The following is a 14,499-nucleotide window of genomic DNA, read 5'->3' as shown; positions in this document are numbered from 1 at the left end:
AATATTGCTGTGATGATTATTGACAAGATATTGCTACATGAGGTGTGGAACGAACTACTGCTTGGGCGTGTGTCTCGTCTGCAGATGGGCAGTCATAAGCCATTTGTTGAGTGCACTATGCAAACGTGGTAATTTAACGGTTCTGCTCATGCACCAACGTATTTGTACATGTAATACTTGAGAAAATAAGCGGCTCTGAAAATGAGTGTATCATTTATTTGTAGCCCTGTACATCAAGAAAAGTGAGAGTTTCTTCGCGCTTTTACTTGTAAAATTCTGGAGGCTACTCGTACCTAGTTCAAACACCAAACAACTTCTTTTCATTCAGGAGATAATGAAATAGTTTAGAAACTATTCCTCCCAGGTTTCATATTTAGGTTCAAATGGCTCTGAGCACTATGGGACTTAACTTCTGAGGTCATCAATCCCCTAGGACTTAGAACTACTTAAACCTAACTAACCTAAGGACATCACACACACCCATGCCCGAGGCAGGATTCGAACCTGCGACCGTAGCGGTCACGCGGTTCCAGACTGTAGCGCCTAGAACCACTCGGCCATCCCGGCCGGCTTCATATTTAGGAAAACAGATACTCAGATTCACTTCCGGTCGCCTAGGTTTATATTTTCTGTGGTTTACCTGGAACAACTGGATCGAATGCCGGAATGGTTCCTTTAAAAAGGACGTGGTTCATTTTCTTTGCCATCTATCCCTATTATAAACATGAGCTCCGATCTATAGACCTCGAAGACGACATGATGTTAAACAGTGACGTTCCTGCGTTAGAGACACAGGCCCGCTGACACACATTCGCGAATCCATTGAGGGCCGTGTCTGCAGCGCACTAGCGTGACCGCACGCATGAGAACCTGTTCCAGCACAGTTTTTCGCCGTGTCCACTCGTGTAACTGCGTGCTGATAGGACGAATGTAACCTTAACTGTGGCCCACTTTGTCACGCGCACACCGCCCGTTTGTTTTATTGCGGCGGCGCGTTCCGGAGTTCCGCATACTGGCAAATGGCTACGCATTTCTTTTTTTCCCTAGTCGACACGCCACTTAGCATGCACCGTAATTGAAGCGCCCCCCCCCCCCCCCCCTAAAACGTCGTTCAGGAGAATTACTTTTTTGTGCCATACGAAAAGCACGGTGCAGCAGTCATAAAATAAGTGAAACAGTGGGCGCGGTAACTGCTCAACGACTACTTGTTGTTTGATATGAATTAGAGGACTGCGTGTGGCGACTGCACGGAAAGTTGCGTGTGAATTAATCGCTTCCGCAGCCAGTATTTCATTCATACAAACAGCATTTCACGGAAAGTTTACAGTCAGATGTAAAAACGTGTTAAGTGAGTGAAATCTCTTTTAACCCCCCGGTAGCTAAGAGATACTAGATTTTTGTCTCTCACAAAAGCGAAGCCGTTTCGTATAGTCAGCATTCTCTGACGGAGCTTCTCAAGTAACTCATGCGCCGACAAGACATTATACTGAAATATCCCACCTCCACCACAATATTCTCTCTCTAAAGTCCAGATTTTCTCTGTGTTTTCCGTGATAATTATCATAGGAAATTTGTTGAATAAATGGAAATTTCATTGTATCCTTTTGGGAAAAAAGCTTAAGAATGGCGTGCATGGTCTGAAGCTCAGAATGTGCCACCATTTCTTTTAGCTCGTCAGTCTTATGAGTGGTTTGATGTGCCCCACCACTAATTGCTCTATTGTGCCAACTTCTTCACCCCAAAGCAGTAACTGCAACCTAAGTCCTGTAATGTAATAAAATAAATTTTTTTATTTGTGACTCCTTTTCTTTGCTATCAGTGTAATGTAATAGAATGAATATGAGCCGTGACTTATACAAAAAAGAAACACACATTAATGCAAAGGCTCAGCATAAAAGAGAAATTACTAATGTAGGAATATTATTAACAGTGTAATATGTTGTTTAATTTAGCCCGACGTGTGTAAGCACTCAGTAAACTACCTCAGTTCTCAGGGTACTTACGTAATCGTCGATAGTTAATTGTCCTTTTCTTATTCATCCAACACTATAGATATTAATCCAAGCTCGTGAGAAGTCGTGTGCTTATTGCACCAGAGAATATTTGCCAAGTCTGTTCGATGTACGCTATTGTAATACGCAACTTATCGTGGTTTCGTCTCGATTCCCTAATATAACAAGAGTAGCATCTACAAATGAAATCCTATAATGGAACTGGAATCCTGTGACCAGACCTTTTCTGCGTGGGATGTTATATAAAGAAAATCGGTAAATTAAATTGTTAAATTATTAGTAGCTGTCTCCGGTCTCGTGGGCTCCGAAATAAAGTTAATTGTCCTAACCGACGGCACGTCTCGTAGATGAGCTAAAAGAAAAATGTTAAAGACTTTCTAAGATGGCGCCTAACAATGAAAATTCTTTGTTAAGGCCCATATCTACTTAAAGCAATATAGGTATCAGACTCACAACAGATTGACCACATATACAAATTCTTTTGATAGAAAACTATTATATTTTTCGGGCGTTAAGTACAACTTACATTATCAGCTGGTACAGCAAGATTAGCTTTACACAAGAACGTCCTCTTAGATCCGAATCCAAGCAGATAAGACAAGCGACTGACAAAGGAAGCATAGAAGCGCAAGAGTCCATGGGATAACATGTCCATTGTACTTCTATCTCTTCTTCTTTGGCGTACTTGTCGATTATTTACAAAATTTATCGTAATATTTAGTTTACATTTTTTTAAACCCAAGTCCACCCAGAAGAAACAGTACAATCCTCAATTATTTGCTGGATGTATTCCAATCTCTTATCTCCCCCTCCATTTTCTACCCTCTACAGCTCCGTCTAGTACTATGGAAGTTTTTCCCTGATATCTTAACACATGTCAGATCATACTTTCCCACGTTCTTGTCAGTATTTCCCGCATATTTCTCTCCTCGCCGATTCTGCGGTGAACCTCTTCATTTCTTATCTTATCAGTTAATCTGATTTTCAAAATTTTTCTGTAGCGTCACATCGCAAATGCTTCGAGTCTCATCTTGCCCCGTGCGTCGAAATCTTCCGCAAAGTTTGATATTTTCCGAGCTTGTGCCTCTCTGGTGGAATTGCTGGTTGGGCACAATTTCTTTGCTAGAGAGGCAGAGGTGCGAATGTGGTCCGCGAGCCGGCGTGGCTGGGGCAGCGATGGTCTTGCATTAGCAGCGGCGTGAGGAAGGTGGCGAGCGGGGACCTGTGCTGGGAGCAGTCCATGTATCTGCTGGACAACGACTTGGCCGCACTTCGAGTGATAGCGCGACCTAGTTGTAGTTGAGAACCGTTGTTTGGGATGCTGCGAGTTGGAAAGGAGCTCCCCTTTTGCATCCAAGAGGGCTTCTTTGCGCAATACAGGTGTTGTCCGAAGGAGATCGGCGGTTAAAGCAACGGTTGGAGGTCCGTACAGCCGTAAATATTCTGTCGCTGCCCCTTAGTTGCATTGGCACACGAGTACTGGATAACTCCACGTAGGCCGGCCGGTGTGGCCGAGCGGTTCTAGGCTCTACAGTCTGGAACCGCGTGACCGCCACGGTCGCAGGTTCGAATCCTGCCTCTGGCATGGATGTGTGTGATGTCCTTAGGTTAGTTAGGTTTAAGTAGTTCTAAGTTCTAGGGGACTGATGACCTCAGAAGTTAAGTCGCATAGTGCTCAGAGCCATTTGAACCATTTCATAGGCTTCCGGCATCGTGGCTGTCCGTCATCAAGGAAGTAAATACGCGGCCGCGGTGTGTGAGTGACACAAACAACGCGCTGCAAGTCGCCTCGGCGGACAATAATATTTTGGGTAAACATTCCCCCTCTCTTGCTCTGTCCGTTTCGAATCCAGCCACCGATGACGACCAACCAATAGCGGTAGCAGGAATTTCAACCAATAAACCTTCTCCACCATAAGTGTGGAATAGTGCCTTTCTATCCCCTGATGACAACCACCAATGGTATCCTCAGGAGATGAGCTACCAACGCCCCTTCTTCTGTATTAGCCTGTGACTATGGCCCACCAATGGTAGCCATATGAATTTTAACCAATACTATCACTTCTCCAGCACGAACACCAGAAAACTCCCCCTTTATAAGTGGACGCGACACTCGTCTCTGACAGTGTTCTAGCAGTAGTGGACACCAAAAGATCCTGAGAAAGATCACAGCAGAGGGATCGAAACGTCGAACATTTTAGAAGAAACATGACGCGGCCTAATAACCCAGAAGATTTTAACTTCAGTGACAACGGCCACGAAAGCCTGCAGACTTACATAAAACATCAAATCTCCGACATCGCTGCAGCTGGTAAAAGGTCCTGCGAGAAGGAGACCAACGACGACTGAAGAGAATCGTTCAACGTGACTGAAGTGCAACCCTTCTGTAAATGGCTGCAGATTTCAACGCTGGGACGTCAACAAGTGTCAGCGTGCGAACTATGCAATGAAATATCATCGATAAGGGCTTTCGGAGCCAAAGGCCCACTCGTGTATCCTTGATGACTGCATGGCATAAAACTTTACCGCTCGCCTGCAGCCGCCCACACCGACATTGGATTGTTGATGACTGGAAACATATTGCCTGCTCGGACGAGTCTCGTTTCAAATTGTGTCGAGCGGGTGTACTGGTACGGGTACGCAGACAACCCCATGAATCCATGGAACCTGCATGTCAGAAGGGGACTGTTCAAAGTGGTGGAGGTTCTGTAATGGTGTGGGGCGTGTGCAGTTGGAGTGATATGGGACCCGTGATACATCTAGGTACGCCTCTGACAGGTGACACGTACGTAATTGTCCTGTCTACTCACCTGCATCCATTCGTGTCAATTGTACATTTCGACGGACTTGGACAATTCCAGCAGGACAATGCGACACCACATACGTCCAGAATTGTTACAGACTGGCTTCAGGAAGACTCTTCTGAGTTTAAATACTTCCCCTGACCACCAGATGCTCCAGAGATGAACATTATTGACCATATCTGGGATGTCTTACAACGTGACGTTCAGAAGAGATCTCGAGTCCTTCGAACTCTTTGGGATTTATTTACAGCCCTGCAGGATTCGTGGAGTCAGTTCCCTCCGGCACTACTTCAGAAATTAGTCGAGTCCATGGCAAGTCGTGATGCGGCACTTCTGCGTGCTCGCTGGGGCCCTACATGATATTAGGCAGGACTATCAGTTTCTTTAGCCCTTCAATGTGTATTTATAGGTACATTCAGAGGCATATCCGCATACTGTCTCTGAAATGTGTTGCAAAGAGGGTGAGTTGTAAGGAAGTAATAAATGTGAATGTCATTCATGACGCGATGTTTCAGTATTTAAGACGTGATATCTCCTGAAGTATGTGTCACGCGATGATGTTATTCTGCTAGGAATTTCAGTGGTATATGTCGATACTGTCTGACAACTGCGCCGCGAATACCATTAGTAGTAAAGAAGTAACAAATTAAAACGTCAGGTGTCATGCGGCTGTTTTACCACTTGAACAGCGAAAATGTAGTAAGCAATAAATGACTTCCGATTCATCATTTTGTGGAGGTTGTCGGCGAGGAAAAGTATGGTAACGATTTGAAATTATGTGTAAAGGTTGTTTGAAGTTACTAGCTGCTCTCATTCTGATGCGTTGGATGCGTTGGATGAATGAAATATGGATGGGATGGATGGGTTTTCGTGCGTCGTGGTGTACCACCCCCCCCCCCCCCCCAAACCACATCTCATGGATGGTTAAGTGGAGCGATTCTTACCAGACAGTGAGTGATATGTGGGCCAAGTTTGGTTGAAATCGGTTCACTGGTTTAGGAGAGGGCTATCCAGAAAGTAGGGAACGTTTTCTCCTGACGCCGCTAAGCACGCGCTGATCGCGTATATTTTATTATGTGCGCGCGCGGCAGCTCAGTCGATGTCCATCCGTGACAGCGGGAACGTCTCTGCGCGTCTGGGTTTTTCGATATTCGAATTTGAAATGTGCGCTGCAATCGAAAATCCCGCCAATTCTGACGTGCGGTCTGTGATATGGTTTGTTGTTGGCAAAAAACCTAAAACCAATACAAATTTATCGTGAACTGTGCGAAGTACGCGAAAACAACGTAATGAGTGAATGTTCCGTGCGGAAATGGTGCATTCGGTTTAAAAATGGCCGAACCAACGTTCATGATGAAAAAAATGGTTCAAATGGCTCTGAGCACTATGGGACTTAACATCTGAGGTCATCAGTCCCCTAGAACTTAGAACTGCTTAAATCTAACTAACCTAAGGACATCACACACATCCATGCCCGAGGCAGGATTCGAACTTGCGACCGTAGCAGTCCCGCGGTTCCGGACTGCAGCGCTAGAACCGCAGGACCACCGCGGCCGGCTTCATGATGAAGAGAAGAGTGGACCAACGAGCATTGTGACTGACGATCTGATCGCTAAAGTTGATGAAACGATTCATGAAAACCGTCGCTTCACAATAACCGAGCTTTCTCTTTCTTTTCCACAAGTTTCAGGGACTTTGTTGTTTGAAATTGTCACTCAAAAGCTAGGCTACCAGAAATTTTGTGCACGACCTACATGAGTTGTATAATGATTATCACCCTCTGCCTATCACTTCACAGTTGTTTGCAGAGTATTAACTGTTCAAATGATCTTCAAGTTGACACCGAGCGAGATGGGGTAGTGGTTGGCACACTGGACTTGCTTTTGGGAGGACTACGGTTCAAACCTGCGTCTGGCCATCCACATTTGGTTTTTCGTGATTTCCCCAAATTGCTAAAGGCAAATGCCATGGCTTCTTTAGAAGGGAAAGGCCGGTTTCCTTCCCCATCCATGGCGCAGTCCGAGCTTGTGGAGCGCGTCTAATGGCATCGGTGTCGACGAGACGTTAAGCCAAATCTTCCTTCTTTCTTTCATCTTCAGGCCGACGCGACGTCGGACCTCAGTCTTCTTCCCTTTGTTGAGTGCAAGGCAGCAGTCAGACGGCGTCTCTCCGAAGCTACAACCTAAGGAAGACTCGCGTAAATAATGAGGGTGCGATGTCGTTGTAGGGAAAGGCCGCGAGACACTTAATCTGGCAGTGATAGGTGTGTGCGCCGCAGCTGCGAGGTCGTAACGAGCCAGCTCCGCCGTGTCGGCCCCTCCCCGGAGAGGTGGCGGCACGCCCGTCATTCTTCCGCGGCCGCTTCCCCGGTTTTTATTGTGGCGCGCCTCTGTCGCTGTGCTTTTGTCTCCGCCTGTTGAATACAAATTTCACGGAGCGGGCGCTTTCTTCTCGCCGCGACCGCGCCCCGCTCCGGAGCGAGCGGCCGGCCGGGCCCGGTGTAATGCAGAGAGTCAACACGCAACGCGCCTACCCCGGGGGCCGGCAGAACTCGAGGGCCCGTGTGCCGGACGGCGGCGGCCGTCGCCTGCGCAAACACTGGCGCTCCACCCTAGCCGAGACCCTCTAGCAGCGGTAGGGAGCGCGCCGGGGCAGCCAGTTGCTGTTTTCTGCGCCTCGCCAGCGTCTTGCGTGTCGAGCAGCGCCGGCGCTTTCAAAAATTCGTGTCGAATTTACTTATTTACTTTCCTGCTACGTATACGATACTGTCGAATAGACCACATACGCCGTGTTGAAACGCACCAAGGCAGAGTCGCTGCACTACTTCAAGCAGCTGGTTCTTCTACTTTATTGTTGTTAACATTGGGACGTAAATTTCAGCAATTTTTGTTGAGATCAGCTCTCTGATATAGCTGTTAGCCTTCATGCCTTGTAGGATAATACATCTACATCTACATACTCCGCAATCCACCATACGGTGCGTGGCGGAGAGTACCTTGTACCACAACTAGCATCTTCTCTCCCTGTTCCACTCCCAAACACAACGAGGGAAAAATGACTGCCTGTATGCCTCTGTACGAGCCCTAATCTCTCTTATCGTTGTGGTCCTTCCGCGAAATGTAAGTTGGCGGCAGTAAAATTGTACTGCAGACAGCCTCAAATGCTGGTTCTCTAAATTTCCTCAGTAGCGATTCACGAAAAGAACGCCTCCTTTCCTCTAGAGACTCCCACCCGAGTTCCTGAAGCATTTCCGTAACACTCGCGTGATGATCAAACCTACCAGTAACAAATCTAGCAGCCCGCCTCTGAATTGCTTCTATGTCCTCCCTCAATCCCCATAGGGATCCCAAACGCTAGAGCAATACTCAAGAATAGGTGGTATTAGTGTTTTATAAGCGGTCTCCTTTAGAGATGACCCACATCTTCCCAAAATTCTGCCAATGAACCGAAGACGACTATCCGCCTTCCCCACAACTGCCATTACATGCTTGTCCCACTTCATATCGCTCTGCAGTGTTACGCCCAAATACTTAATCGACATGACTGTGCCAAGCGCTACACTAATAATGGAGTATTCAAACATTACGGGATTCTTTTTCCTATTCATCTGCATGAATTTACATTTATACCTGCGATTTGTTGTATATTGTAAATTCTGTGGCTGTTTTACACTGAGGAGCAAAAGTCATGGGATAGCGATATACACGTGTACAAATGGCGGTAGTACCGGGTGCACAAGGTATAAAAGGGCCGTGAATTGGTGGAGCTGTCGTTTGTACTGACCGAAAAGTTATCCGACGTGATTACCGTCGCACGACGGGGATCAACACACTTTGAACACGGAATGGTAGTTGGATCTAGACGCTTGGGACCTTCCACTTCTGAAATCGTTAGAGAGTTCAACATTCCGAGATCCTTGATGTCAGGAGTGTGCTGAGAATACCAAATTTCATGAATTTCACCACCAGCAACGCAGTGTCTGACGACCTTTACTCAACGATCGATAGCAGCAGCGTTTGCGTTCTGTTGTCAGTGCTAACAGATCAGCAACACGGCGTGAAATAACCGCAGAAATCAATATGAAACGTACTAGGAACCCATTCGTTAGGACAGTGCTGCGGAATTTGCTGTTATTAGGTTATGGCAGCAGACGGCCAACGCGAGTGCCTTTGCTAAAAGCACGAAATCGCCTGCAGTACTTCCCCTGTGCTCGTGGCCATATCGGTTGGACCCTAAACGACTGGAAAACCGTGGCCGGTCAGATCGGTCCCGATTTTAGTTAGTAAGAGCTGATAGTGGCAGCGGCCTTGCCGCAGTGGATACACCGGTTCTCGTGAGATCACCGAAGTTAAGCGCTGTTGGGCGTGGCCGGCAGTTGGATGGGTTACCGTCCAGCCGCCATGCGCTGTTGCCATTTTTCGGGGTGCACTCAGCCTCGTGATGCCAATTCAGGATCTACTCGACCGAATAGTAGCGGCTTCGGTCAAGAATACTATCATAACGACCGGGAGAGCGGTGTGCTGACCACACGCCCCTCCTATCCGCATCCTCCTCTGTGGATGACAGGGCGGTCGGATGGTCCCGGTAGGCCACTCGTGGCCTGAAGACGGAGTGTGGCGCAGACACACCGAAACCAACAAGTTGTCAAGAAGGCACTGTGCAAATCTGGTACTGTCTCCTTAATGGTGTGAGGTGTGTTTACACGGAATTGGCTGGATGCTATAACTGAACCGATAGTTGACTTGAAATGGTTATGTTCGGCTACTTGCATATCATTTGCAGCCGTTACCAAACAACGATGCCATGTCATAGAGCCAAAACTGTTAGCTATTTGTTTGAAGAACATTCTCTACAATTCCAGCGAATGATTTGACCATCCAGATCTCCCAACATGAATCTTATCGAATATTTATGGGGCATAATCAAGAGGTCAGGTCGTGCACAACGTCCTGTAACGGTAACACTTTCGCAGTAAAATGTGAATGTCGTGTGACTAGGGCCTCCTGGCGGGTAGACCGTTCGCCGGGTGCAAGTCTTTCGATTTGACGCCACTTCGGCGTCTTGCGCGTTGATGGGGATGAAATGATGATGATTAAGACAACACAACACCCAGTCCCTGAGCGGAGAAAATCTCCGACCCAGCTGGGAATCGAACCCGGACCCTTAGGATTGACATTCTGTCGCGCTGACCACTTAGCTACCGGGGGCGGACACTTTCGCAGTTGCGGACGGATATAAAGGCACCTTGGTTCTGTATTTCTGCAGAGGACCTCCTACGACTTCTTGACGCCATATCACGTCAAGCTGTAGCGCTACGCCGAGCAAGAGGAGATCTGACACAATATTTGGAGGAATCCCATGACTTTTGTCACCTCAGTTTAGTCTAAAGTTCGTTCTTGTCCCTGCAGTTGTTACTGTTGTCGTCTTTAGTCCGAAGACTGTTTTGATATAATTCTCCATGTTACTATATCCTGTGTAAGCCCCTTCATCTCCCAATAACTACAGCAACCTAAATCCTTCTGCTCCTGCTTACTATATTCATCTCGTGGTCTTTCTCTACAATTATTACCTCTCACATTTTCCTCCAGTACTAAATTGCTCATCCTTTGACGTCTCTGAATGTGTTCTATCAACCGATTCCGTCTTTTAGTCACAATGATCCGCTAATTTCTTTCTCCGCAGTTCCGGTCAGTCCCTCCTCATTAGTGGCCTGAACTATCAATTTAATCTTCAGAATTCTTCTATAGCACCACATTACCAAACCTTCTATACTCTTCTTGTCTGAATTTTTTATCGTCCACTCCTCATTTCCATACCATGCTACACTCCAGGCAAATGCCTTCGGAAAAGACTTTCTAGCACTTAGATTCATATTCCGTGTTAGCAAATTTCTTTCCTTCAGAAACGATTTTCTTGCCTTTGTCGGAACTCATTTTTTATTCTCTCTAGTTCGGCCATCATCATTTACCTTACTCCGATACAGTGAAACTCATCTGCTCCTTTTAGTGTTCCGTTTCCTAATCTAATTCCTTCACTATCGCCTGTTTGAATTCCACTGCATTCCATTACCCTTGTTTTACTTTTGTAGAAGTTCATCTTTGATCGTACTTACTATACACTGTTCATTCTGTTCAACTGCTCTTCCAACTCATTATCCGTATCTGACAGAATTACGTCTTCCATCACAATTACATTTTCGTCTCCCTTACCTATCTGAATAATTTCTTTTATCTCATCATACATCCTTCAATCACTTCATCCTCTGGGAGGCTAGTTGGCGTATAAAGTTGTACTACTGTGGTGGGCCGGTCGGAGTGGCCGAGCGGTTCTAGGCGCTGCAGTCTGGAACCGCGTGACCGCTACGGTCGCAGGTTCGAATCCTGCCTCGGGCATGGGTGTGTGTGCTGTCCTTAGGTTAGTTAGGTTTAAGTAGTTCTAAGTTCTAGGTGACTGATGACCTGAGAAGTTAATCCCATAGTGCTCAGAGCCATTTGAACCACTGCTGTGGTGGGTATTGGCATTGTGCCTAATTTGACTTCGTTAATGAGTTCACTAAGGTGTTCACTGCTACAGAAGAATGCTGAAGATTAGATGGGTAGATCACATAACTAATGAGGAAGTATTGAATAGGATTGGGAGAAGAGAAGTTTGTGGCACAACTTGACCAGAAGAAGGGATCGGTTGGTAGGACATGTTCTGAGGCATCAAGGGATCACCAATTTAGTATTGGAGGGCAGCGTGGAGGGTAAAAATCATAGGGGGAGACCAAGAGATGAATACACTAAGCAGATTCAGAAGGATGTAGGTTGCAGTAGGTACTGGGAGATGAAGAAGCTTGCACAGGATAGAGTAGCATGGAGAGCTGCATCAAACCAGTCTCAGGACTGAAGACCACAACAACAACAAGGTGTTCACACACCTTACCAGCATTCCTAAATTCTTATTCATTATTACACCCACTCCCGCATTAGCTTTGTTTAATTTTTTATTTATAACATGTACTCGCCTGACCAGAAGTCCTAGTCCTCCTGCGACCGAATTTCGCTGGTTACTTCTATCCATACAGCTCCATATTTAAATCTCCTAAGCTCCCTGCCCGATTAAGGGATCTAACATTCCCCGCTCCGATCCGTAGAATGCCAGCTATGTTTTTGCTGACGGTGACGCCGTCCTGAGTAGTCCCCGCCCAGAAGCCGAAATGGGGGACTAGTTTTCTTTTTATGTTGCAGAAATTAATTTCGCTATGAACAGCTACAGGGAAAAACCACGAGGAATGTATGAACATATATGCAGATGCTAGACAAGCCTGCAGGTTGCGCTCTTGTATTTGACCACGAGCGGCGCCCCAATCATTTGCAAGAGTCTACATCTACATCTATACTCCGCAAGCCACCCAACGGTGTGCGGCGGAGGGCACTTTACATGCCACTGTCATTACCTCCCTTTCCTGTTCCAGTCAGGTATGGTTCGCAGGGAGAAGACTGCCGGAAAGCCTCCGTGCGCTCTCTAATCTCTCTAATTTTACATTCGTGATCTCCTCGGGAGGTATAAGTAGGGGGAAGCAATATATTCGATACCTCATCCAGAAACGCGCCCTCTCGAAACCTGGACTGCAAGCTACACCGCAATGCAGAGCGCTTCTCTTGCAGAGTCTGCCACTCGAGTTTGTTAAACATCTCCGTAACGCTGTCACGCTTACCAAATAACCCTGTGACGAAACGCGCCGCCCTTCTTTGGATCTTCTCTATCTCCTCCGTCAACCCGATCTGGTACGGATCCCACACTGATGAGCAATACTCAAGTATAGGTCGAACGACTGTTTTGGAAGCCACCTCCTTTGTTCATAGACTACACTTCCTAAGGACTCTCCCAATGAATCTCAAACTGGCACCCGCCTTACCAACAATTCGTTTTATATGACCATTCCACTTCAAATCGTTCCGTACGCATACTCCCAGATATTTTACAGAAGTAACTGCTACCAGTGTTTGTTCCGCTGTCATATAATCATAATAATAATCATAATAAAGGATCCTTCTTTCTATGTATTCGCAATACATTACATTTGTCTATGTTAAGGGTAAGTTGCCACTCCCTGCATGAAGTGCCTATCCGCTTCAGATCTTCCTGCATTTCGCTGCAATTTTCTAATGCTGCAACTTCTCTGTATACTACAGCATCATCCGCGAAAAGCCGCATGGAACTTCCGGCACTATCTACTATGTTATTTATATATATTGCGAAAAGCAATGATCCCATAACACTCCCCTGTGGCACGCCAGAGGTTACTTTAACGTCTGTAGACGTCTCTCCATTGAGAACAACATGCTGTGTTCTGTTTGCTAAAAACTCTTCAATCCAGCCACACAGCTGGTCTGATATTCCGTAGGCTCTTACTTTGTTTATCAGGTGACAGTCAATTGTAGTCAGAACAATACTCTGTGTAGCTGTGAGTGCATTACGTGGGAAGTAAGTGAATTCGAACGTGGGAAGTATTCTTGGTGGCAGTATGGTGGGTGCTTTCGTATTCAAGGTAACCGAACTGGTTGGTGTTTCAAGCGGTACCGAATCGAAAATTTATACCGCATACAGGGAAAGCAGGAAAGCTAGGTCCTCTACGTCTCAACACTGATGAGACTGTGTGTGTGTGGAGATCTTGACGGTCGTGATTGAAGCGGACTGTGAGGAAAAATAAGTGGATGGCAGCTATAAAAATCACCGCACAACTAAATATCACACTCACGAACCCTGTCAGTATTTAACGACTCTAAGGGAGCTCCATAAGTAGGGAATTGCAAGACGATATGGAATTCCAAAACCGATCATAAGTGATGCAAATACCAGGAACTGGAAAAAAATGATGCAGAGGCCACAAAACCTAGACAATGGAGCAATGGAAGAGAGTCATTTGGTCGGATGAACCCTGTTCAACACTTTCCAACTATTGGTCGAGTTTACGTTCCAAGAGGGGAACATGGCTGGGGTGTGTAAGGTCGCATTGCTGACAAGCATTATATGACCATTTTGGCTGATGAGGTCCATCTCTTGGCACAATGTGTGGTCCACGACGGGGAATGCTGTGTTTCAAGATGACAGTACCCTTGGTTATACAGCTCTGATCGTCCAGGAATGGTTTGCTGGATTTTAGCATCTGATCTGGCCTCCAGAGTCACCATATCCGAATATTATTTTGGGGAAAGGGTGCGTGCTCTATATCTGCCTACGTCATGGATATCTGAAGTTGTCACTATTTTTGGAGGAAGAATGGTATAACATTGCCCTGAAACCCATACAGGGCCTACATTAATCCATTCCGAGACGACGGAAAGCTGTTTTCAATGCCAATAGTTTTCCTACACTGCATTAGGCATGGTAGTGGGTACTGTTTTTGGCGTTTCCATCTTTTTTTTTTTCAACCACTGTAAACTGAATTCCATGTACTTCCTTTGCTTATGGCGTGAGGAAGAAAATATAGATTCTCTGAGCAGAATATTAGTTTGTATTAATTATTTCTGTGAAGTACAAGCTTTGTCAGCAATTTGAAATCGTTTTCTGTTGGCAAGGCGCAGTCGCATCTTGAAAAGTATCTGTTCTTGGTAAAACATAAAGAATTACAAATAGGCTTGTACACAGCCAAACAAACGATAGCAATTGTGACATTTACGATAAGGTTTTATTGCATT

General features: G+C 46.1%; 1 pseudogene; it reads left to right on the top strand.

Moving 5' to 3' along the window:
• The first annotated feature begins 9,113 nt into the window (after positions 1-9,113).
• Positions 9,114-9,230, top strand: LOC124556329 (annotated as a pseudogene).
• The last annotated feature ends 5,269 nt before the right edge of the window (positions 9,231-14,499 follow it).

Source organism: Schistocerca americana, chromosome 1, assembly GCF_021461395.2.
Source record: "Schistocerca americana isolate TAMUIC-IGC-003095 chromosome 1, iqSchAmer2.1, whole genome shotgun sequence".
Classification (NCBI taxonomy): domain Eukaryota; kingdom Metazoa; phylum Arthropoda; class Insecta; order Orthoptera; family Acrididae; genus Schistocerca; species Schistocerca americana.
The sequence above is the reverse complement of the archived record's forward strand: the minus strand, read 5'-3'. Positions and strand labels throughout refer to the sequence as shown.